General features: G+C 45.4%; 1 pseudogene across 1 annotated transcript in view; it reads left to right on the top strand.

The window, feature by feature from the left end:
- LOC144107635 (uncharacterized) overlaps nucleotides 1-11,569 on the top strand; it is a 79,850-nt pseudogene extending 68,281 nt beyond the window's left edge. The window contains exons 5-6 of the transcript XR_013309335.1: nucleotides 8,984-9,091; nucleotides 10,474-11,569. The product of XR_013309335.1 is annotated as an uncharacterized LOC144107635 (transcript). The remainder of the gene's footprint in view (nucleotides 1-8,983; nucleotides 9,092-10,473) is intronic.
- Nucleotides 11,570-25,164: the final 13,595 nt, after the last annotated feature.

A 25,164-nucleotide genomic window follows, 5' to 3' on the forward strand; every position in this document is an offset into this window, starting at 1 on the left:
ATGGAATTGCTTTACGTGTACCACAAACCAATTTTCGCAGGCTGGAGTGTTACTCATTTCATTCCAAGAAAGGGATCTATTTGAGATAATGTGTTTTCCCCGCCCCAAGTGACATTACCTTCGCATGTATGACGGAACTCTGAAAGTCCACCTTCAGTAGTCACGCTTTTTAATAACTGAACTTTCTTTATGTGGATGATTTCTTGAATCTCCTAGGTTGTATGAACTAAGCATTCTTATTAGAAAGCCGCAAGTTTTGACTTGCTTTACGACGACAATGGCGCCACTCAAGCTAATCCACGAAATGCCGGACAATAATTGCAGGCGGTTTCTGGAGCTAAGATTCAATTTCACATTGAGTTCGTGAGCTTGGCTCTCGAGCCAAGGGGCAAAAAAACATTTTGGCATACGACTCCCCACAATATTAGATAGTGAAAAGAAAGATTGTGCAGTCTACTTTAACGCGCTCACATACTCATATCAGCGTGAACTTCAGCAAAGCTTTTGAGTCCAACTGCGCAGGCTTACGCAATCCAGATACCAGAGAGGCCTTCTTTTGACTATCAAAGAAAAAGTATTTAAAAAATTCCAAGCTGAGAGAAAGCGGCGGCTCAACTAAATGCGCAGGAGAAAAAAAGATAGCAGTTGTTCCTTACATGCACGAAGTTTATCATAGCCCTAAAAAAATTTAAAATCAAGCAGGTGTTAATCTTGTCTTTCCAGCCCCTTACCCGATATCTAGACTTTGTTGTAAGGTAAATGACATGACGAAAAAAATTTCGGTTGTACCACGCGGCACAGAAGCCGCTTCGTTGTGTGCACAAAAGACATTAGTCTGCTCTATTCCACTATTTTGCGGCAGGGCTTACATCGGTCAAGCAAGCCGATGTATCTATGAAAGGCTAATGGAACATCGAGATGATATATCGGGTTCATCGTTCATAAAAATCCCAGCTCACTGTTGAGATTGTGATAGTAAAGAACTCTATCTCTACGACTACTTGCTTACAAATGTATTTTTCTGCCGACATTAGACTATGCTGCTATCATATGGGACCCGTTCACGCAAACTAACATAAAAAATTAGAGAAGGTTGAAAAGAGGGCGGCACGATGCATATAAAACAATTACCGACGTTAATCAATAACACATCTTTTAATCCAAGCTGGCCTTCCGACAATAACTGAGCAAAATCATTGCGCTGACAAATTTATGTATCAAGTAATTAAAACACTACAGAACGAAATTCACCGATTTGTTTGTTTTTTCGTCCAGATATTCGACACGACAACGACACCAGATAACTTTAACTCCATTTCGCGTTTAAAATAAATGCTTTAAATACTCATTACTTCTATGAACTATTTCTGATTGGAATAACCTCACTAACAATGAAGTTCTGCAGCTGTCGCGGACGTTGTTTTCGCAACGTATCACCTAGTTTCTATTGCATTCTTTATTTCACTTTTCTGTTCTCTAAGTTTAATTGTTGTGATTCTAGTGGGCAGAATACCTTCATCTTGCGCTGTTATTTTTGTGTACTTTTACGTGGTTTGTTGAATTCCTTAGTTTGCATCCACACCGTGCTAAAATTCAAACACTGGTGTTGAAGTATCAATAATTAAGTAAATATATCTCCCCTATATTCGAAGAAACAATTACAAAAAGCGACAATGAGCTGACACGCGAAATAATGAAAGCCGTAAAAATGGCAAATTTCAAATTCGAATGCGTCAGAATGCCCTCTGTTTCTCTCTCGGACAAAGACATTGCATTCCTCTTTGGTTCTCTCTACTTTGATCCCTTGCTTTTTTGGCACGTTTTATAAGCCCTCTTTTTTGTTTCGTTTTTAGACGTGTTAGACTTCACATCCCCTATGTTCCTTTCATTTTTAGAATTTTGGACATCATATCTCTTGCAATCCGTCCTTCATCATTCTGTTTTAGTCATGTTGCAAGATTAAGTGTTTGCTGTCACTTCTGTGTGTTTCGGGAAAGGCTTAATCACAGCGCATTTTTTTTTTGTTTTTTCATCCACAACACTTCTTCATACCTTCATGTCAAGCTCGTGTTAACCGCCTTTGAATTTTTGTTGTTTCTCTTGCTGCTGTTATTTGAGGAAGTGAAATTATGTTAAAAATTGTAGCTATGTGAGCGACGGGCCATCATACTGCCACATAATTTTCAAGCTTTTTGTGCCCTTTTTCTTTAGATATCGTCGCTTGGTTGTTAACCATATCAACATAGAAATTAGGCCATATTATCTGTTAGAACTGACGAAGTGTAGTCATTTGCGCTTGTTGGTTCATCACAGAAGAGGTCGTCGTCCGTGCGTTTTTTTGCGCAGCATATTTCTTTTTCTATGTGTTCTACTTAATATTCTTTCGCTTTTGTCCGTTAAATCTTCCATTATTAACGCGTTCATAGTTTTTTGACCCTGGTGGGTGTTTTGTTTTCACCGGGTATATATGCAGCGGTTGGCAATTATTCGAATTAAAGTGGAAGTTAATCGCCTGTTTTTCTCCCTGTCTTGTTCTGCTCGCTAGTGAAAACGAACCAACACAACACCCTATTTTGATTGCATACCCAACTTCCAGGAACAGTCACATGGGCTCTCAGTATTATGGAGCGATACAGATATCAGCTCGCGTCCGGAGGCTTCCCGCTGGGGAATGACACAGCCTCAGCAAGGATGCATTTACCGGTCATGCCATTTCAGGCGGCTTTTGCCTATTTACTCAAGCACCGATATTTAGCGCTAGCACTTTGTTCAAATAAACTACGCCATTGCGCCTACTAATACTGTGTCGTATTAGTGACATATTGTTAACTATTTATGGCGATATAGCAACTACACCCGACGCAAAAGCATCATGATTGTCTAGGGAAGGGTTTAGCTACACTTGGGCCAGAGAGCTGCCTCAAGCCAACATCGACATATGCCTGCCAGTTCTAAATTCCAAGGAGGTAACCTCTTACTGCATCTTATCTTGGGTCGATGTAATGTCGACTTGAGGCAGATGTCTCTCAAAATCCATGCAATCTAAGTCGACACTGCTGATGTGGAAAACACCTACAGCGATCCACAATGTAATTTTTTTTGGCCTGTAACTTATCAGTAATGGAAAGAAGGAGAGAAGCTGGCCAGCATCAGGTAACAGCAGACTCGCAACAAACTGCACGCGATGCAATTCTCATCTTTGTGCTAATAAAAATGTTTATGATGAGCGGCTGATTCAGTAAGCTGATGTTAAATTCTGAATGAAATACAAGCTGCTTTAAGGTTTCAGCACAACTCTCCTTAAAAGCTGAAATATTGCCTTATAATAAATGCTGAAACATGTCCTCAATATTAGATACACTTTGTAGGTTTTTTTATAGATCTGACTGTACCTTCTTACAAAACTTGAATCTCGTGTTTTTACTTAGTCCGCTCTAGTATTCCAACCTTCGTGAATTGTGTTGTACAGCGTTTCTGTTCATTTCTTTTTATTTCAATAATTTTGTTATTGGGTAGGCCTTTCTTTGTTCTTTTTGTCGCAATATGAACTAATCTATCTACTTTTACTCTTTTGGGCCCATAACTTTTCACTGTCTATGCGTCTAAGCTTCTTACTGGAAATTTTTGCGATCATGAATGCAAGTAAATATTGATTGATTAACTCATGGATTGATTACAATGTATTCATTGATTGAATATCAAACAGTCAGAGGCATTAGTTCCAAATACCAAAAATATGATCAAAGACCAAAACTAACCCCTTGGCTGAGAGAGCCCTCATGGCGGAGAGGAGCAAAGGCAGCAGGCCACCTCAACTCATCTCATTCTCGCTGAAAGGGTGTGGGGTTGAATTGGGGAGATAAGTACGTTCTCCCCACTCAATCGCGGCTGACACGGTTCAGAGCCGCCCGGACCCCACCCCGTGATCGCGTACGCTACCGAGCGCTCGCCGACCACGGCGGGCCTTGCTCTGAGGGAACAAAGGAACGACACACTGGCTGACACGAACAGGCATTTATTGCTACAGAAACAATAACGCCAGCTAGCAACAAGGTACGCTAATGAATCAAGGTCGTCCGACTCACCAGCAAGGTTCCGAGCGAATGTTCGCCCGCGCTAGGGCAAGGGATATAAACTCTGCAGGCCTGACGGGACGAGTACGGGAGCCTGTCTCCCCGTCGCTTCTTCGCCCCGCCGGCGATGAGCGGAGCCGCGAGCGACGCGTCCGCTCGCGGCGATTATCCCAGCCCAAGACCCCTCTCCCGCGCGCGGGCTTTGGCAGTCTCCGCGCAGCGATGCTGGCGCCCTCTCTTGCCAGTTAATGTAACTCACAAGGGATTGCGCTCAGCCTCGAGGTGAGACCGCCGCTGCACGGTGCCTCGCGGGAAAGCAAACTCAGGGGGCTGCAGGGCAGGCCCCCACATCCCCCCAACCTTAAATAGACCCACGCGCCTGAAGGTACATGCTATGGAGCAGTCTCCTGGTCTTCATGTCCTTGAGGCACGTCTTGCAGCGGAGGTCACGCCGACAGCGTCCACGCAGACTTCCGCGGTATTCCGAAGGCGGCGTGAAGGTCTCCGCTGGGACGACTCGTATGGCCCGCGGACTATCGTGTCCGCAGGCCCGCGAATCGAAGGCCGGTGGGAAAACTGCAGGCCAGGATCCTGCAGTAGTCGCCAGGGCAGCAGCAGCCGGAGGTGACTGCTGACTGGTCTCGCCACAGCTGCCCCGGATGGATGCGGCGAACAGGATACTGGCCGCTCCGTCGCAGCAGGGGGCAGAGAGACGATGTGCACCGGTCAGCAAGCCTGGGTGGCTCCACCGGATCTGCAAAATTGCCGAAACGCTCTCGGCGTGCCTTTAACGTAGGTCACGGGAGGGGAAACGGCATCCGCAAGGGCCTCGTGGCACAATGCCTAACTCGCTCGCAAAACGTGTCGGCGGCTGTGCAAACGCAAAGTTCGAGTGAACAAAGCCCTTTCTTGAGTTGAACGAGACTGCTCAGTTCGTGCGAGGTTATAAACAGAAAAAACTGGCGGGCAGCAAAGTGCGCCCCCTCTCAACGACACGGTCCGGTGGTCACGTCTCTTTTAACGTGGTGCAGGCAGCTCCGAAAAGCCTCAGGCCTAACGACCTTTCCGACAACGACCGTGACCACAACAAAGACCCGAAACGGGTTTTGTGCGCGCAGCCGCGAGGAGACATCAGCTTTGTGGGGTGGTCCTACCCCGCTCACAGCACAAAGCAGCTTCAGAGCGGTCGGCGCCCACCGTATTGGACGGTGTCGGAGCGCCCGGTGCCGACCTGCAATACCAGCGAGCTCGTAGCGGCACCCGTGGCCCCAGGCCACCCGGCTCCCGGAGCCGCGACTCCCAGAGTCGAAAAAGAGACAGTAGAGAAAATATATACAGAAACTCGGACCACCCACGCGGCTTCCGTACTCACTCGCTTAGAGCTCGGCGACTCCGCGGGCGCTAGGCCTCGCGCTCCCTCGATGCGGACCAAGTGATTCTCACGAAGAAACTCCAGGGAAAAAAATGTGCTGAGCATGTCGAAAAGTTCAAACATGCTGCAGCGCAATACACCTCGCACTCAAGAAAGCATGCCGCAGGTCCTAGCGATCAAAATTCACTCTAGGCCTAGCACTTGTCTAGTCCGGACAAAGAGCGTTCCTCGAACCGAACCGACAGTCGTCCAATGTTCCAAGAGCAGGCCCCACGTTGGGCTGCCAGATGTGGGCTTGAATTGGGGAGATAAGTACGTTCTCCCCACTCAATCGCGGCTGACACGGTTCAAAGCCGCCCGGACCCCACCCCGTGATCGCGTACGCTACCGAGCGCTCGCCGACCACGGCGGGCCTTGCTCTGAGGGAACAAAGGAACGACACTCTGGCTGACACAAACAGACATTTATTGCTACAGAAACAATAACGCCAGCTAGCAACAAGGTACGCTAATGAATCAAGGTCGTCCGACTCACCAGCAAGGTTCCGAGCGAATGTTCGCCCGCGCTAGGGCAAGAGATATAAACTCCGCAGGCCGGACGGAACGAGTACGGGAGCCTGTCTCCCCGTCGCTTCTTCGCCCCGCTGGCGAAGAGCGGAGCCGCGAGCGACGCGTCCGCTCGCGGCGATTATCCCAACCCAAGACCCCTCTCCCGCGCGCGGGCTTTGGCAGTCTCCGCGCAGCGATGCTGGCGCCCTCTCTTGCCAGTTAATGTAACTCACAAGGGATTGCGCTCAGCCTCGAGGTGAGACCGCCGCTGCACGGTGCCTCGCGGGAAAGCAAACTCAGGGGGCTGCAGAGCAGGCCCCCACAAGGGACATGTTTTTGCTGCATCGCATGCGGCCGGGTCTTCTTACAAATCCCGCGTGCGGCAGAAATAAGTGCCATGAATGCTACAGATAAATTGTGAAAGTTTGAGGGCCTGCCGTATATTGCATAAACTGCTGATCACGCTGACGCACGTATACACCACCGACGTCTACGCGAACGTGTGGCTTTATGCGTGCTGCGTGCTGATGTGTTGTGTGCACTTATCTTCGAGGGATCGTGGAAAGCATACGAGGAGAAGTAAGCCTCTAATGTATCGCATTGAACACATCTCCGTGCAGCATTTCACGCGCATTGCTCATCAAAGCGCGCCGCGCTTTTGTTTATCGCGTATTTGATGACTGAATACGCATTAAGTATATCGCCAACGACATCGCATACTGACTCTGCTGTGCTCGCTGCGAATTCTGCATTCGTGAATTGCTTCTTGAGTGGTGTAACTGCTACAAATAGTCCGGTTTCATTCCGTCCAACGGTCTTCTGCAGCCTGCCGCTCTTATCTATCGTCTCGGAATGCACGCATAATGTTGACGGACACGCAACAACAGGCTGAAAGTCTTTCTCACAGAAGAGTGTGTACCGTCAATACTAGTTTATTTGCGTATCGTAATTGTGCGGTACAGCTTCGCCGTAGACAACGAGCACTCCATTGAAAGGCGTTATAACCAGGCTCTCTGTTCCGGTGTCACTTGCTCGGCATGCATGGTGACCAGCGCCGAGAAACGTTCTTCTTGAATGAGCCGATCAGAGGTGACGACTTTTAAGATATGTTGCAGCATTCCTCAATTCATAGCCGCTATTCCATAAGCACTGAAAACACGGCATACTTCGCCTCTCGCTTCACACGCTGATGCACAGCGTGCCCCCGCGTGTCTGCGTTAGCGTTTATAGAAAACGAAACGATGCAGACGTGTGGCAATTACAGAATACACAGAGCATGCACAAAGTTAGAGCAAAACCGTCTTACCTGCCGCCCAGCGAGCATAACAGAGCATGAATGCCGTTAATAGCTTGCGGTTCTAAACTTGCTGCGTCCTCAGTGCACAAAATTCGTGGCTAAAGATTCAGCGCTCGTGCTTGCGTTTAGCCTTTCCCTCCTTAGCTTGTTTTGCGCTATTTTAAATCGTGACTACGCTATACTCGCTAAATTTCGCGTGTTTCGGTGTAATTACTCAATGACGGTGAAATGCATTCCCCGGTGAAGCGCATAAAGGCGTCACCTGTCCTGTTTCGCGAACCCACGCATGGCGGCGCCACGAGGACCTTACTTTTTTGACAAAACTTGTGGCTCAAAAATACTTTGTTCCCGTTAAAAATGAAATACTTGGAATCACGTGAAGCTAACTTAAGAGTCTGCCTTCGCTTAATATTCCATTTCGTGCTCCATTCAGCAGTATTCATGGGTATTTTTCACCCGCCGTGTACGCTCGCTAGTGTTTTGCGGTTGATTCAAAAAGGTCGCGAATTCGGTCACGTTCCCTACGACCGAATTTCGAGGGAACAAAATTACAAAAACGCCCTTGTGCCGTGCGATATCAACGCACGTCAAAGAACCTCAGGCAATTTAAAGTTGTTCGAAACACTCCACTAAGGCGTGCTGCATATCCCATATAACTACAGGGCCACTACTTTAAAATGGTTTATAGGGACACTCCTAAATTAAAAAGTCTCCATCTTTATTGTTCTAAATTTCTTATACTCTCACCACACTCATTATTTAATTTTTTTCATGCAATGCCCTGTCTTGAAGAGCTTCAATGCACCGAGTACTCACAAATTCTAAAAGGGACTTTGACATGAAACTTTCTGTTCAATATTTATTTTGGAACGGTCACCAATACTTAGCGTAGATTCGCATTTTCTCACATTTACTAAGTGGTCATCAGTATGTCTCCCGCTTAACTTCCGGAACGCGCCAAAGAGATGCTCAGTTTCTTGCAGTGCGCTCGCTGGCATCTCCGATTCGTCTTTAAAGCTTCCAAATCAAATCCTAATAAACTGAACAGATTTTCATCGAAATAAAAATCCGTAAGATTCTGACACTGCAATTGAAGCCAAGCGATTACTTCATCGGCCTGAGAGCGCCTCATTCTCGAAAAGACGAGTTCTGCAGCGGGAGCAATGTGATGCGCTCTCAAAATGAAGGAGCGGTGAAAGTAGTAAACTTTCTTTCAAGATCTAAGCTGAGGTCGGGCATGTATTTATAGAATCTATATTTGATTTTACAGCGCTTCATTTGTTATACGACGCTACGAAGCGTCTGAACTTCGTTTTTTTAATTGTTCGTTGTTTTCTCACGCTAAACTTTCTTCTGCAAAATAGAACACGACCAAAGTGTTCCTATCGGCGAAGTTGTTATAACGGTCACATCTGACGAAAGTTGCAATGTGCGTATTTCCTCACTGCGCTCCATCTCGCATATTTGCAAATCAGCAAATCAGAATATTCCTTCAAGCCACTAGAACTACCCGCACTCCGTGGCGTTCATTGGCGGATGATAAAATCGGCATTGTACCAAACTGTATACTGTACACAAGCGGTGAAATGACACTCTCTGCTGCCTAAAAAGCAACCACAGCTAAATTTGACACGTCTCTTCATTTCTTCATGGTGGAGTGCAACCAGAATATGTCTTTTTTTTGCTGTTGCAGCATGCAACGCGTCGGACTGCCATCAGAGATGTGCTCGTGAAAATTTCGCAAAACTGAGCAACAGAAACAACTGCTTTACACGAGAATGTTTTTGCCTCTTCGAAGACAGTGAGTATTGTCTTTCTGCAAGTTACATGAGTACATGTGACGTCATATTATTGAGAACTCATCCACTTGTAGCATTTCTTAAAAATCCATTTGGAGGTTTGTGGAAATAGCGCCGTCTTTTCTGAAAGAAGGGCCACGACTTGGAAATCCTCTGGTCGATACAAGAAGGGTTAGCATTTCAACAATAAAAGAAGGTAGCACAAGAGATACTAAGCTTAGAATGGCTAATTAGAACAACCACTTTCTAAAACCGTAAAATAGCTGATGCTCATTGCGTCCTAAAGAAAAAATGGACGTAACTTTTTCTCAGCTTCGAATGACTAGTCACGTCGGACAACGTCTTAAGATGAAGTAAATAGCTCTCAACAGGGCGCACGCCAGACTATGAAGCGGAAGACAGGTGTTTACTGCATTTGCGAAAAATAAGTGCACCAGAATATGTATAGGCGTGGTGCGTCGAATTGATGATAAACTGCTGTCCGCAAATTAGACTGGCATTGTAAATCTGCGTATCCTAGAGTGTGAAGTACCGGAGCTGTATTGGGTACAAAGGCATTGGGTAGCACCTGTGAAATTCTCAATTGTTTTCTAGAACCACGAAGAATAATGAAGCGTACAACATTATGGGCTATCAAGCATGCAACCAGGAAAATATCTTCATCATGAGCTTAAAGTCGTTTTTGAAGTGGTTTATGCACCGCGTAAATGCAACGTAAAAGTGTGCTCAGGAGAGTGACATCAGTGAAGGAGTTGAAAGAATACGAGAAATTTAAGCATCTTAGAACCATTTTTCTCGAGCACTAAAGGAAGCAAGAATTCAGCCATGCAGGTGGCTGGAGGTTTGAGCAGTCACTATCATGCGGGACTCTATGTTGTGCTCCGTGAATAATGAGCGCATATAAATTTCCTCTCACACCTGGACGGTTATAAAAGCGCGAACCAAGTCTGAGGAGCGCGCTTGGTCTGCCTATCTCCTAAATCTTAGGCATAGTGAATGTACGGCGGAGCCTTTCGCGTCGCGTCAGCTTCATTTTGAAAAGCACATTATAGTCAGTACCTCCAATGGTGGCTTCGCTTCTGGGTCTACATATTTTGTCGCCGTTATTCTCTTTCTTCTCGTTGATTGAGAGTTCGTTCTTTGTCCCGGTTGAATGTGTAACACCGGCACGCATGCGTTCTTTGTATAAGAGCAACTAACGTTCATTCATGCCCGGAAGTAAGTCGTATTTATGTCACATAAGGACGCACCCTGCATTTACATCAGCAGCAATGTCACTTGGGTCTCAATGGAAATAGCCTCTAGGTAGAGGACCGTAGCAATAATGTGACCGCGATAGACCTGCGAATGCCAAGTATATGGTGTTTGCATTTCTCATGAATAGGATGCGAGAAGCGCAGCTGTGTCGAGGGCTGCCGAGGAAGAGGCCGGGAAAGCGATGGTGTCAAGGGCGTCTGCACCGGCAACGCTGCAGCTGCAGATGGGAGCTGGTGACGTCTGGCTGCCTTGCTGAATTCGGCTCGGCTGGGGCGCGACATGCACAGGCCTGCCGTCTCGTGCTTGCAACATCCTTTTTCTTTTAGTACTACATATAAAAAGTGCTTGAAAGTGTCTAATTCTAATGCTAGGTGAAAACAAACATTTGAGAGCAAATAATAATTCAATATATTCGTCCTCCCGAGCAGAACTGTAAAACAGATTCAGCTGCTGTCTTAGATATTGAGTACTTCAAGGTAGGGGTCTCTCCTTCAATACTGGGAGTACTCATGCTAATATTTGACCACAATAAATGCGTATACTAAGCAAAAAATGAACAGAAAAAACAGCGATATAGAGAAGATGTTAAAATTCCCCTTCAAGTCCACCATTGTCCGGATACTGACACACGCCACTTGCTTTTTGTTGATGAAAAGCTAAGAATATATTTCTTGAAGATCGTCGTAGAGGAATAAGAGTGTTGACAAACCGGCTAGTTTCGTACCAGGTATTCTTTAAACAGGCAAAAATGACCCGCTTTCTGCCCACACATTGCATTGTGTAATCGGCCAATGCGCACACATGCTGTAGTCAGGAAGGCCTCCTTTTAGTGATGACCTTTGAGAATGCTTCTCCCGCACCGATCAGCAAGCCAACTTACCGCAGCAATTCAAAAGCGCACCGATTTGCCGTGACTGTATAATCTTTACCTCTACAAGATGCACACACGCATGCCTATTTTTCGAATGGCCACATAAGCCTGAAGCCCATTTACTCTGGCGATATTGCGATGTTTTTTTTTAATACTGCAGCAATGAGCGATCATTACAAAAAGAATGCGTACTAGAAACAAAAGCTTATATTGCCACAAAATAAAGAGAAAATAAATGTCTGTTCCTCTGAACAGTGTACGACAAACGAGATTCGAGAGTTCATGGCAGAAAGGAAGTGAAGCTTTCGTACTCTTATCTCAAGCAGAATAAAAAATGTGTTGCTAGACCTTTCTTTTTCTTTAGTTTTACTCGCGGTGAGCCCCGGTGGCGTAAAGGTGCAGCATCGCCTCGTGTGCAAGAGGGCCATGATTGGAATCCCGGTCCCGCAGAATTCTCCACCTGGTTTCACAAGAACCAGAACTCTTTGTATAGATGTAATTGCACAACCAGGCCTAGTGTGCTGCCTCATCTCGGTGGCCAGAACAGACAATGCACTCCCTCACCAGAACAGGATTTGGCCACCCTAGTGTAGTACTTGGCCACAATCTTCTAGGAACAAACGAACTAACCCTCGGCCTTCAGTCACCAGCGGCTGCGGAGCAACTGACAAAGGCGGTGGTCAGGCCTGTGACACAGTTCAGGGTGCAAGAATCCCTGACTTCGGACAGGCAGCAATTGGAATGTGAATCTGGCAACGTATAACGCTAGACCTTTGTCCACTGACGCTAGCCTAGCAGTGCTGTTCGAAGAACTAGGAGGAATTAAATGGGATGTCATAGGGCTTAGTATAAAGTACTGATGGAAGGGCACATACTCTGCTATCGAAGATTAGTAGTTAGAAAAAACTAAGTGTGGATTTCCTCATCAATCAGGATATAGCTGGCAACGTAGAGGAGTTCCATAGAATTAATGGTGGGCAGCAATCGTAATTAGGCACAGTAAGACGTACAAGCTGAGGGTGGTGCAGGTCAATTCAGAAATACCTTCTTCCGGAAACGAAACAACAGGAAGTGGAATTGAAAGAGCCGTAATGGAGAGACTAAAGAAGAAATAGACTTCATACTATGCACTCACCCTGGCATTGCGCAGGATGTGGAGGTCTTCGGAAAGGTGCGTTGTAGCAACCACAGAGTCGTAAGGTCTCGAATTAGCTTAGAGTTGAAGAGGGAATGGAAGAAGATAGTGAAGCGGAAGTCCACTAAAGAGTTAGTATAAGAGGGGAATGTTAGTGTAATCCAGGATTTCGCAGCAGAACAGATATTCTGCTTTAACTGACAAAACAATCTCATTGTTCAAACAATAAATGATAGTCTCACGGAAATCTTTACGGAGTTCGCCGTAGAAGCACGCGGTAGGATGGTTCGACAGAATAACGCAAGCTATTTCAGGGGACGAAATATGTGGTTAAATAACGCCGAAGCGTGAGGACACCTAAGGCTACAGACAGAATGGATCTAACATAGCTATCGAACTTGATAAATAAGCACAAGATAGCTGACATAAAGAAGTTTAAGATGAAGAGATTCGAGCAGGCACTAAATAACTAAGGTAGCTTAAAAACATTGAAGAGGAAACCACGCGTAAGCAAATACCAGACGTGCGCGTTAAAAGACAGGGATGGCAATGCCATTGCATATGTGGATAAGCTAGTTAAAGTGGCCGAAGAGTCCTACCCAAATCTATACAGTTTTCATGTATTCAGAACGTTAATAAGAGATACAGTAGCGCACAGGAATACGTCATGTCATCAGTCACTTAGGAAGAAGTGAAAAAATCTTTAGGAGCAATGCAAAGAGGAAAAGGGGCTGGTGTAGATCAGGTAACAGCAGATGTGTTGAAGTACGGAGGGCAGATTGCACTATAAGAACTATCCACTCTGTATGCCTTATTTCGTCGAGCGTACCAGAAGCTTGGAAGAACGCTTATATTATCCTAATTCTCAAGAGAGAAGAAGCCAAAAAATTGAATAATTACAGACCGATTAACTTATTCTCTGTTGCCTGCAAGGCTTTTACTAAGGTTCTCACTGGAATAGTCAGGGAAACCTTAGACTTCAATCAACAAAATGATGAGGAAGGCATTCATAAAAGATATTTCCACAATAAATTATATTCACACTATAACTAAGGTGCTAGGGAAATGCGTAGAATATAGCCAACCTCTATCTTAGCCTTCACTGATTACGAGATACGAGAAAGCTTTGACTCAGGTGGAAACCTCAGAAGTCATGAAGCATGACTTCATGAGGAATCAGGGTGTAGAAAAGTCTTATGAGAAAATGCTGGAATATATCTATAGCGATTGCAAAGCTAACATAGTCCCTCATAAATTCAGCAATAAAATTTCAATGTTGAAGGTCGTCAGGAATGCTCTCGAGGCAAGATCTCGCAATTGCTATTCGGTGCCTGTTTACAGGAGGCATTCCACGGCCTGGATTGGGAGCAGTTGGGGATAAGAGTTAATGAAGAAAATCTAAATAATCTTTCGACTCGCTGATGACATTGTCTTGCTGAGTCGCCCAGGAAGTGAACTGCAAATCATGAGTCAATGAGTTAGACAGGCAGAGGAGTACGGTGCGTCTAAAAATTAACATTCAGAAAACCAAAGCAAGGTTCAACAGTCTAGCAATCCAACAGGAGTTCACAGTTGGTAGCGAGGTGCTGAAAATAGTAAATGAATACGTCTACTTAGGGATGGTCAGTGACCGTAGATCCGGATCATGCGTATCATGCGGATCATACTAGAAGAATAAGAATGGGGTGGAGCGGATATGGCAGGTTCTATCAGGTCATGAATGACAACTTATCAGTATTCCTCAAAAGAAAAGTATACAACACTTGTACCTTAGTGCTACTCACTTATGGGACAGACACCTGTTGGCTAACGAAAAGGGCTCAGCTTAAGTTAAGGACAACACAGCGAGCTATGGAAAGAAAAATTATAGGTGTAACGTTAAGAGTCCGCAAGCGGGCGGAGTGGGTGCGGGAACAAATGCGTGATAATGACATCGGATCCGAAATCAAGAGAGAGAAATTGGCTCGGGCAGGGCATGTAAAACGAAGGCAAGATAACCGCTGGTCCATATGGGTAATGGAGCGGATTCCAGGAGTAGATAAGCATAGCATGGGGCGGCAGAAATGTAGGTAAGTGGATGAGATTAGTAAGGTTGTGGGCATACGATGAGCGCAGCAGGCAAAGGACAGTGTTAATTGGAGCGACATGGGAGTGGCCTTTGCCTTGCTGTGGGTGTCTTCAGGCTGATCATTATGATCATGAGTTTTCCTCATTACATACTTTAGTATTCAGATACGCAAAGCTGACTGTTTGCTTTGAGTACTACACGGTCATGCTGGTGTCGTTGTCGTTCGAGAATATAGAGACAATTTTTGTACTAGGTGTAAAGCTTAACGCTGGAACTACACGTTTTCTTCTCGCTTACTGTCATCACATTGTAGATGCTTTGAAATTTGGTGCGGAACTGTTAGTATTAGGAGCGGTCAAATTATAAGGTATGCATAATTATGGGATGACTAGCCCTAGATTTTTCCCTTTGTTGATATGCGCGTATGTTTTCCAATAGTATTCTGCTGATGTGAAAATTTTTCTTAAATTTTAGAACGCAAGGTTATCGCTGTCCGTTCCATATGACTATTCTTTTTCTAAAAGAAACAATGTGTTATTATTCATCTGAGTATTTCAAACAGCGCCCTTTGGCACTGTTTTTGCAACGTCGACAATGTTGATGGCCGCAAACGAAAATTACAGGACGTTTCAGCTTCGCCTTTGAGTGGAACGCGACTGTGTGTTGTGTGTTGCAGCACTGTCAGGGAGTCCATGGAACGCCATCGCCTGTTCGACGCGACGCTTTGTCCGTTGGACAAACCGCTCTCCTATGTACGGTGAAGCGGACGTGCGGAGCGGCGTACCACGTAGAAGCGCTCCCAGGCGCCTTGCCGAAACGCGCGGGACTCAAGTTGCAGTCGTTGCTTGTCGGCACATCGTTCTCGACAAACCCGATGTCACAAACGCCAGCAAAGCTTCCGTGCCGAACGAACAGGCAGCAAGCCGCAAGCTTCATGGTTAACGCGCTTTGGATGTGCGCTGCATTGTTCGCCGCTCACCGCGTGATTCCTGCGTGCCCGCACGGCCCCACTGCACCCGAAAGAGACGAGCCGGAGGCGCTGCCGTCGCGCGCTATCTGTTGAGGCAGTGGCGTACATCGCGAGGAGGGAGAGAAGGGATTTTTCGCTCACGGCCAACGCCGCCGACGCCGACGACACCGGCTTTTCTGCGGTTGGGGCCCTTAACGCTGTCGCGTTAGAAAGCCTCACGATGGGCTTGACCAGTACCGCGGCCAGGTGTAGACGGCGACATACCGTAAACATAGGGACATGATACTGTTACATAACCACAGTTTCCTACTGCTGACAAATTTTTAAAAAATCAGGTAATTGAGCAAATACGAAAGAAGATACATCAACATTTTTTCCATAATTAGTGTGCAGGCGCGGAATTTCTCGTTGTTGAAGTTGCGAGTATTCCTTCTGCATACTTACGAGATATCTTTGCAATACTGCTAACAGCATCGTTGTTTGGTCGCATACCTGGTTAGTAACGCTTGATTTACATTCTTCTGTAAACTTTAGGCATGCATGTTAGATTCAGCTCTATAAAGATAGGTACTCTGTGATTTTCCTATGAAACATTCATGATTATTCCAACTGCCATTTTCTGTAATCTGTAAAGTTTGATACTGTTCGCGTTAATGGTAGCGTCCAGGACTGAGCGACAGTGACAGTAGTGTATGTCAGAAGTAAATATCTTTATAGCAAGATCTTGGTGGTTTTTGGTAAACAAGATCGTAGTTTAGAGAGGATGCCAGTAATATGTGAGATTTTAGAGATGACAAAATCAGTATGCTCGTTTTATATTAAATTGCACATCTTCAACCAAAAATTTTTAAATTTAACCCAACGTTTCGAAGCCGACTCGGCTCCTTCATCAGGGGTGACTGAGGGCTGTAGCTATAGTCTTTAAGTATGGAGGGGAGGAGGGAGTCCAATGATCGAAAGCTGCGATGCGAAAGGCGTGGTAGAAGGGGAGGAAGGGGGGTTAAGAATGTTAGTCGCGTTGTCGCACTGTGCGGAGGCTGTTGTCGCACTGTGGGGAGTGCGATAATGTGACTAACAGTCTTAACCTCTCTTCCTCCCCCTCTCCCACGCCTTTCGCATTGCAGCTTTCGTTCCTTTGACCCCTCCTCCCCTCCATACTTAAGGACGGTAGCTACAACCCTCAGTTACCCCTGATGAAGGAGCCGATTCGGCTTCGAAACGTTGGGCTAAAATAAAAAAAAAATTTTGGTTGTTGATGTGCAATTGGTTATAAGTCTTCTAACCCAACCATGCAGGCAAATCTGTCAAAAAGCTTAGTTTTCAGCATGCTCGTTCCAAGATATATGCTATTCAAACAATACGCAGTTTTGACGATAGCTAGAATGGGAACATTATATTTATTACCAGTGATTCCCGTATGTGTACTTTCGTTTTTTTTTGCGTGAACAGGGCAGCCTTACTATTATTAGTACTGATAACAAAATAATTCTGTTTACTCTGTTATGTTACTGACATAAGGGTACGATTCGCTTTGGAAAATAAGTCACATTGAATTGTTTCACGAAGAATAGTTGTATCGTTAGAGTAAATCGCAAAATTCACTGTATTATCAGTGGTTACCGAACCTTTACATAAATAGAAAAATACAGGGGCACCAGGATACTGCCCAAAGGCACGCCTGCGTTAACCTGTTTCAGGTAAGATACGGAATCATGTACAACAACCTTTTGCTGGCGGTGCTGAGGAATGGACAGCTGAATCCGTAGTAATTTTGTTTTTCTAGGAGCGTCAAGTGGGTTGTACAATCTAAGACCTTTGAATAATTGATACGACACATTTTGCGCTCAAAGGATTTCGTGTTAGTAAAGTCGTTTCTGTTGAAATGCTTTTGATAAGGCCCTATTTTGCGGGTGTATTCAGGCTTCGTTTTAAAATAAATGAGTAAATACGACTATGTATATCCTTCTCTAAACCTTTATCGAAAATCGGGAAGATATAAATGGGTCTGCAGTTTGAAAGTTCGTTTTTATCTCTACCTTTGATCAAACCTTACTCTGGCAAGTTGTAGTTTTTCAAGGAAAGTTCCACAGCAAAAAAAAATTGAAAATATGTTCCAAGACAGAGATATCAGACCGAGCACATGCATACAAGTCGAATGACTAGTCTAAATATATCAGTACTCAAGTTCTCCCCCCCCCCCCTTTTGATTGCGGCTAAAGTCCTTTCGGCGTCCCCCAAATCCCTTTTCGTCACGCCTTGAAATTCTCCCCGTGGTCACGAGAGGGGGAACGAGCCAGCACCAGGAGAATGAAGGTGCATGCCCCTTTTCGACGCCCGTCGTGGCGCGGCGCTGGGCGCGGAGGCACTCCGCACATACGTGAGGAATTGTTCATGGAATGGCCACTTTAGAAATAAACTTCTCCGATTCAACGAAGAATCTTGTACGGGCCGAAGTGGAGGCGTAAAAGTTTTTCCACTGAGTCCGCGGTAGTGAATAAGCGCCCACACCCACACACGCTCATCGGACTTGTATTCCGTGAAGCGGCGGCGTACATGCGGAGCGCCTGCACGCCGCGACGGACGTCGAAAAGGGGCATGCATTTCCACGCTCCGGTAATGCCCCTTTGCTACTAGTGCTGGATCCATTCCTCTTTAGAAGGTTCCGGCGCTAGAAGAAGAACTCAAACTACGAAGAAAGGTTTCGGGAACCTGAAAGAGCTTAAAGCTAACAAGAAAAGAGTCACCGAAAGCACTGCGGTCCTCTGATTGTTAGAAACCGAACCCCGCTTCCAACACGCGCGCGTGAGCGCCCGTGCGCAGGCGCCGATATCTGACATGCACAGATATTTGCGCCCCGCTCGCGCCTGCTCGCGCGTAGCGCCTCGCGCATTGGCAGACAAGCTCCAGCGTACGCCTGTGCGCTTAGGCGCGATGGCCGTATGACTAGGTTACCTCCATCGAGTTGCGGCTTTAATGTCGGTCGTTGGTGCGCTCATTACCGTTCATCCGCAGCAGGGAAATCGTCGGGCTTCTTTTGCATGCTCAAGGTAGGCAGCGACGTGAAGGTTGTCTTTATCGATGATGTTTGGGAGCATGGAATTGAGCTTGGTGATTGCCTCCGAACTGTGGAAGAGCCAGAAAGGCGTAAGCAATGTGGTCTCAAGTGATGTGCTGTAGGCGAAGACGATATAGGGGAGGACCACATCCGAGGCCTTGCGTTCCGCGGCGGCATGCATGGAGATAGCATGGCTGTGAGGGCAAGGTTCAAGCGCTCCGCCTGAGCTTGCGAACGGTGGTGAACGTAACAACTACATCATTCTGGGCACACTTCAAGGTAAATTGGCCAGGAATGTTTAATGATGGGTTTAAACACGAGTCCTAAGGTCATGTTTACTGTTCTGCACATGAGACTGCGAGCAATGTTGTAAAACGTTTTGAAAGGCGCATCTTGCAGCAATGCGTAACCTGAAAATTTACAATTTCGTGCTGTGAAAGCTCTTTTAGAAGGAAATGTCACGCGAATGTGTGAAGATGAAAAATATATGAAGTATAAGTGCCCGCAATTAGACCAAACGGGATATCCGGTGAAGAAACTGTCGCTAAATTTATAACACGGGCGTCCCTAAGTCATCCCTCGGAAGTCCCAGCAGTGATGAGGATACATGGCTATTTTTGGATTGTGCCCGGCGCCAGTGTTTTCACTAAGGAGTAGCCTGCATGACTATGCAGCCTAAATAAAATCACGGCTTTCTCTAAAATGAGCGTGAAATGGTAATGCAACAATGGTCGGGTACTGGAATGCTATGGTGTGTCAAGATATTCTGGGATTCGGGTCCAATCCCACACGGGCCAGAAGTTGTCCTGAGCAAGATCCGCAGTGACTTTCCAGCAGGAGTAAGGACGTATAGAAAGGGAGGTTCAGAAAGAAATTAACATGACATTTCTATCTAACTTCTATACATCATGGGGCAAATAATACTCTAAAGGGTATGGCGATATGTTAAGGGAAGTAGGAGGGGAATGATTAGCAGGACGATACGGTTCAGCACTCTTATATAGCGTTTTCGCCTCCAGTTTCTGCCCTTTTGCGCTAATGACAAGGGCTACTCGTGGATGCTGTCCTTGGGCAGTGACATTTAAAATTATCCCAAAGGTGTTGCTGGAGATCTTCCTTTCTTTTCCTTGACCTTCGTGAACACCGATGTTAATCAGAAGCTAAAGGCCGTTGTATGAGTGTTTTGGAGGCACATGCGGACGCATCATTGTGGGTCCGCGCACAGGTGCGTGAGGGTGCACGGTGGAAGAGTATCTTTAGGATAAAATTTGATGCATGTGTCCGAGCGGACGACTCCAGCGTTCTGATTGCCGTGCCCGCCACTGCTATCCGTGCGGAGTCACAGGCATGTCTCCTATAAAAACATGAAGATATCTTGAGGTAGAAATACCCACATTGATTGGGGCTTGCTCGAGACATCGAGACATGTTCAGCTGTGAAAATTGTTGTAGAAGGCAATGGCGCGATCGCCTATGACAGCCTTGGATTTCCACGCGACCGACCCTGATGTGCGGGAAGAAACTCAGAACAACCGTTGGAAATCCGCTGGCGAGCTTTATTTGAAGGAGCGTATCCGGAAACGAATAACATTTTTGCTATTCTTATTACTGAAATTAGAAAAAGCATCACGCCGGGATCGTGTAACACCCCTACGATGGCTAGGCCGCTAGTCTCCGCTAAATACCGCCTATATATGCAACCGCTATCCCTACGATCTAAGATTTTGCCTTTTATATTTGCACAGAGCTTCTACTGAAATTTACGCTACCCCTAAAGAAGCAATTATGATATCAGAATGACGACGCGATTCTTACCACGAATTCTCGGAGCCAAGGACCCTCGAATATAGAGCAAGCTAAGTTAGCAGTGCATATTAAATTCCTTGTAATTACAACCAGAAAGCTAAGATCAGGTATACGTGAAATCATTAATTATTCAAACTAGCACAGTGCTGTCTTGTAGCTTTTTCATTAAGCCGTCCACAGTAGTTGTCATCTAAATACGTCAGTTGTCGCTTAAGTAAACAGGCTCCCTTGCTGTCCCCTACTTAACGGTTATGGCAAAAGACGCTTATTTATTGACATAAAAAGTGTGCGTCTGAAATGTTCCTATTCAAAATACACACTATAGCACACTGCTGTCAAATACGGTGCAAAATACACGAGATTACTAAGCCATTTTCAATAATTTAGAATATGTTAGTGCAGGTGTAACTGTTCATATAAGAAAAAAACGGCGCGTAAAATAAAGAGGACCAGGAGAAAGAGGGACAGAGGACGAGCACTGACTCACAACTAAGGCTTTAATGATAATATTTGGGGTATATAAAGGATGTACGAATGACATGACACGACAATTATGAAAAAATGTGAACAAAGCGTACGTGCGGGCTCCACTCAAATCTTGCCATGAAATAGAAGCTCATTTTTACTTAAAACAACACTAGGATTAGTAAACCTAGTGTTGTTTTATGAAAAATGAGCTCTTATTTCTTGGCAATATTTGAGCGGCGCGCGCACGTTTGTTTTGTTTTCGTATTTAGCCTTGTTCTCGTGCCATGCTTTTCCTTTACTCTTTCCAAACCCCAGGTTTTATAAATAACGTATTTATTGTGAGTCAGCACTCAATTTCTTTGTTTTTTATTGTCATCTGTCTTTTTGGTGCTGTTTTTTTCTTTATGAAATTTTACTATCTCGCCCAACTGAATGGATACTAAGTCAGTTGCAGCCGCAGCGGTTCTGCATTTCACAAAAGTGATGGTGCAAATGGCTGATTTTTTTCCTCTCATGTTTTCATTCCTTTAAAACGCCAAAACAGGAATAGCGCAGTGTGGTGACAATAAAGGGGGCCAAGTCTTTTATACCTGCGTTGAAATGAACGGCTTTGTTTTTCCAGAGTGAGAGCGGACCACGAGTTTTATTTTAGCAGTCATTCCTTAGCTCATATTACAATGCAAGCAATGAAAACAAGCCTGGAGAGTTCTGCTGAAAGCCAAATAATGCTGATGCATAGAGAAACAATCTTGCATGTTTTAAAGATTTATAAAAGTGCGCATGTGAACAGAAAACTAAGTGGTTGCTTATAAGTAAGTAGAAAACCACCGTGGTGGCGCAGTGGTTATGTTGCTCGGCTGTTGACCCGAAAGACGCGTGCTCGCTCCCGGCCACGGGGGTGAATATTGGATGGAGATGAAATTCTAGAGGCCCGTGTACTGTGCGATGTCTGCGCACGTTAAAGAGCCCCAGGTGGTCGAAATTTCCGGAGCCCTTTACTACGGCGTCCTTCATAGCCTGTGTCGCTTTGGAACGTTAAGCCCCCATAAACCAAACAGAGCTAATACTATGTAAAATGCCATAAATGCCATGATTCACAAGAGCGCAGCAAAAGGCACAAAACGGAGACGAGCCGAACAAGCGCTGACTTCAACTTGAAGGCCTTCAAATTGCAGGACTTTGCCTTTCGCAATTATAAGAGTTAAACGAATTTTTTGCGAACAATTTTAAATGATTACAAAATATTGTCGGCTGGATTTTAAAGTTGAGACAAGTCCGATAAATGAAAATAACATTAGCAAGTAGAGTATGTAGCGGTAAAACTTTACTACGCTCGAGTGAGCTGTGTCGAGTTCCTGCGATAACAGACAGTCAAAACGAGCTAAAAGTATCTCGCATAAATCTTTGCTGAAGTAAAAAATCAATGCAGATACCTTTCCTTTGCACATACATTTTTTACCCAAAGCACATCGTAGAAGTGAGGTAAGCAGCGAGTAGCTCAAAGAAGTGCTCCTCAGTGACACCGCAGGCGCTTGATATGCGCCACTTCCGTGCAAGTTGATCTCGTTACGCACGGCACTCAGCAGTTCCCAGTGTGTCATTGAACAGAAGAGTTCCAAGATGGCGATGCCTATCGCGCTGTTGGCACCCTGCCAGCTTTCCTGAAGGCCGTTTACAAAGGTCACTGAGTTGTAGAGCATTAGAGGGTCTACCGGGCAAAGTTTCGAAAGGTGTCGCTGAAGGTATTGGCTCACGAGTGACTGCCGCGTGCCTCGCCCTGTGACAAAAGCTCGAAACAGGCACATGTCCGTGTGAGTTTGGGTCGCAGAAAAATACCTTCAATGCTTCGGCCTACCATGTCTGGAATTCCTGCTCTAGTTTCTCCAGTTCCATCTTTTGCAAAACCGCCAGAGCTGCTTTATTTCTTTGGCTGGTTCACAGCAGTAAGCTTGAAGTTCTTGTTCATAGCTTCATTACGTTCTCATTGAAGAGGCCCTACGCGAGGGCGGCGAAGCCCTCATCCTTGTCGCCTTGAAGGATCTTGAGAATCAGCTCCTGGAACCAGTTCGTGACATTGAGAAGAACGGGCCAAACGCTCTTATTCTTTGAGTCGTTTCTCTGCAGGGAATCCACTGCATCGAAAATGCGCCTTTATTAGGCGCCTTCTTCGCTATTCTGTGGACGGTGGCAAGTAGTTTCTGTTTTTACAAAGATGGTTAAAAGCAAAATTTCGGACCTTAATGCAGCACATCGTAAACGTGGGCAGGCAGGTGGGCACCGCCAAGGTCGAACACTGGCAGCTTTCTAACTTTAAGCACTGGATCTTTTCTTGACAGTGTATGAAAGACAGTGTTAGCAAGCAATGTCGCCCAGGAATCTGGGGAGCAGCGGTGGCTCTTCAAGCTTGGGCCTCTGTGCCGCTGTCTTGCAGGCACATCTTCAGCCAGACATGTACCAGTTTAACCTGGCACCATGATTCCGATTTCAGGATTTTTACAACAATCATCCATTTCCCTGCTCAGGCCAAAAACACGCTATGTTGATAGGCCAGTCCCAATAGAGACAGGTCGTTCGTAAGGAAATAAGCAAATGGTCTGGCTCGCCCTATCAGCACAGCGGCCACGTCGCCATGCTGATCTTTAAAAGAAGTACCAGCAAGTGTATACAGCTTGCCGCACAGGGGCTTCAACCAGACGCCACTCAGTTGTGGTAGAGTATACATCTGCCAGTCCGGTCGGTGTGCTAAAGAATGCCCCAGGGGAGCACGCACGTTACTTGGGAACAGACAGTGTTTAAAACCTGGTACTCCATTGTAAGCCGTGCATAGGCTGCTCCTCTGCACTGCAGAAATCTACCATCAAAGGACGCGGCAAAAAGGAAAGAAAACCCGAAAGCGAGATATTGAAAGCCCACTCACCACGGCTTGGGTGAAAAGTGTGTCAGCGATACTTAAGTGACATTGCTGCAGAAAGATTTGCTGTTTATATTGAAGCAACGTTTGTGGTCCGGTCAAGCTTTTTAGTGTCATATCTAGTGGTTTGAATTATTTAATCTGTAAAACTGCATTAAAGCAACCACAAACGACTCCTACCATTTCACCTTCTCGTTATATTTGACCCTCTGTCCTCCACAACAGGCCTGAACCACAGTGCAAAAAAGTGCTATCTGCTATTTACTCTAAAACTGCCCTAAGACTACAAAAGATTCAGGCAATTTCTCCTTCTCTTTTTTGACCCTCTGGAGGCCTCGACTGGCCATGAACCACAGTGCATAAATATGGTTTGTGCTATTTGCTGTGTAAAACTGCATTAAAACTACGACAAACGACTCCACCTACCATTTCACCTACTCTACATATTTGACCTTCTGGCCTTTTCAACAGGCCATGAGCCACAGTGAATAAAAGTGGATCGTGCTATTTACCCTGCAAAACTGCATTAAAACAACAACAAAAGACTAAAATTACCATTCAACCTTCTCTTTATATTTAACCTTCTGGCTTCCTCGACAGGCCGTGAGCCTCAGTGAATAAAAGTGTTTTGTGCTATTTACTCTGCAAAACTGCAAAAAGCACCACAAAGAACTCCTCCTACCACTTCATCTTCTCCTCATATTTTACCTTCTGGTCTCCCCGACCGGCCATGAGTCACTGTGCATAAAATTGGTCTGTGATATTTCCTCTGCAAAACCGCATTAAAACAACCACAAACGACTCCACTTACCAATTCACCTTCTGTTTATATCTGACCCTCTGGCCAAATCGACAGGCCTTCAAACACAGTACAAAAAGTGGTTTGTGCTATTTACTCTGTAAAACTTCATTAAAACAACTACAAACAGCTCCTCCGACCATTTCACCTTCGCTGCATATTTGACCATCTGGCCTTCTCAACAGGCCGTGAGCCTCAGTGAATAAAAGTGTTTTGTGCTATTTACTCTGCAAAACTGCAATAGAACAACATCAAACAACTCCTCCTACCGTTTCACCTTCTCTTCATATTTGACCTGGCCTCCTCGACAGGCCATGAACCACAGTGAGCAAAAGTGCTTTGTGCTATTTATTCTGTAAAACTGCATTAAATCAACCACAAACGACCCCTACTGCAATTTCACCTTCTCTTCATATTTGACCTTCTCGCCTCCTCGACAGGCCATGAACCACAGCGAATAAAAATGTTTGTGCTATTAACTCTGTAAAACTGCATTAAAACAACCACAACCGCTGATCCTGCTATTTCACCTTCTCTTCATAATTGACCCCCTGTCATCCTCGACAGGCCGTGAGCCTCGTTGATTAAAAGTGTTTTGTGCAATTTAATCTACAAATCTGCAATAATGCAAACACAAACGACTCCAATGATTTCACCTCCTCTTCATTTTTGACCTTCTGGCCTCCTCGACAGGCCAAGAACCATAGTCAGTAAAAGTAGATAGAGCTATTTACTC

Source organism: Amblyomma americanum, chromosome 1 (genome assembly GCF_052857255.1).
Source record: "Amblyomma americanum isolate KBUSLIRL-KWMA chromosome 1, ASM5285725v1, whole genome shotgun sequence".
In the NCBI taxonomy this organism is placed as follows: domain Eukaryota; kingdom Metazoa; phylum Arthropoda; class Arachnida; order Ixodida; family Ixodidae; genus Amblyomma; species Amblyomma americanum.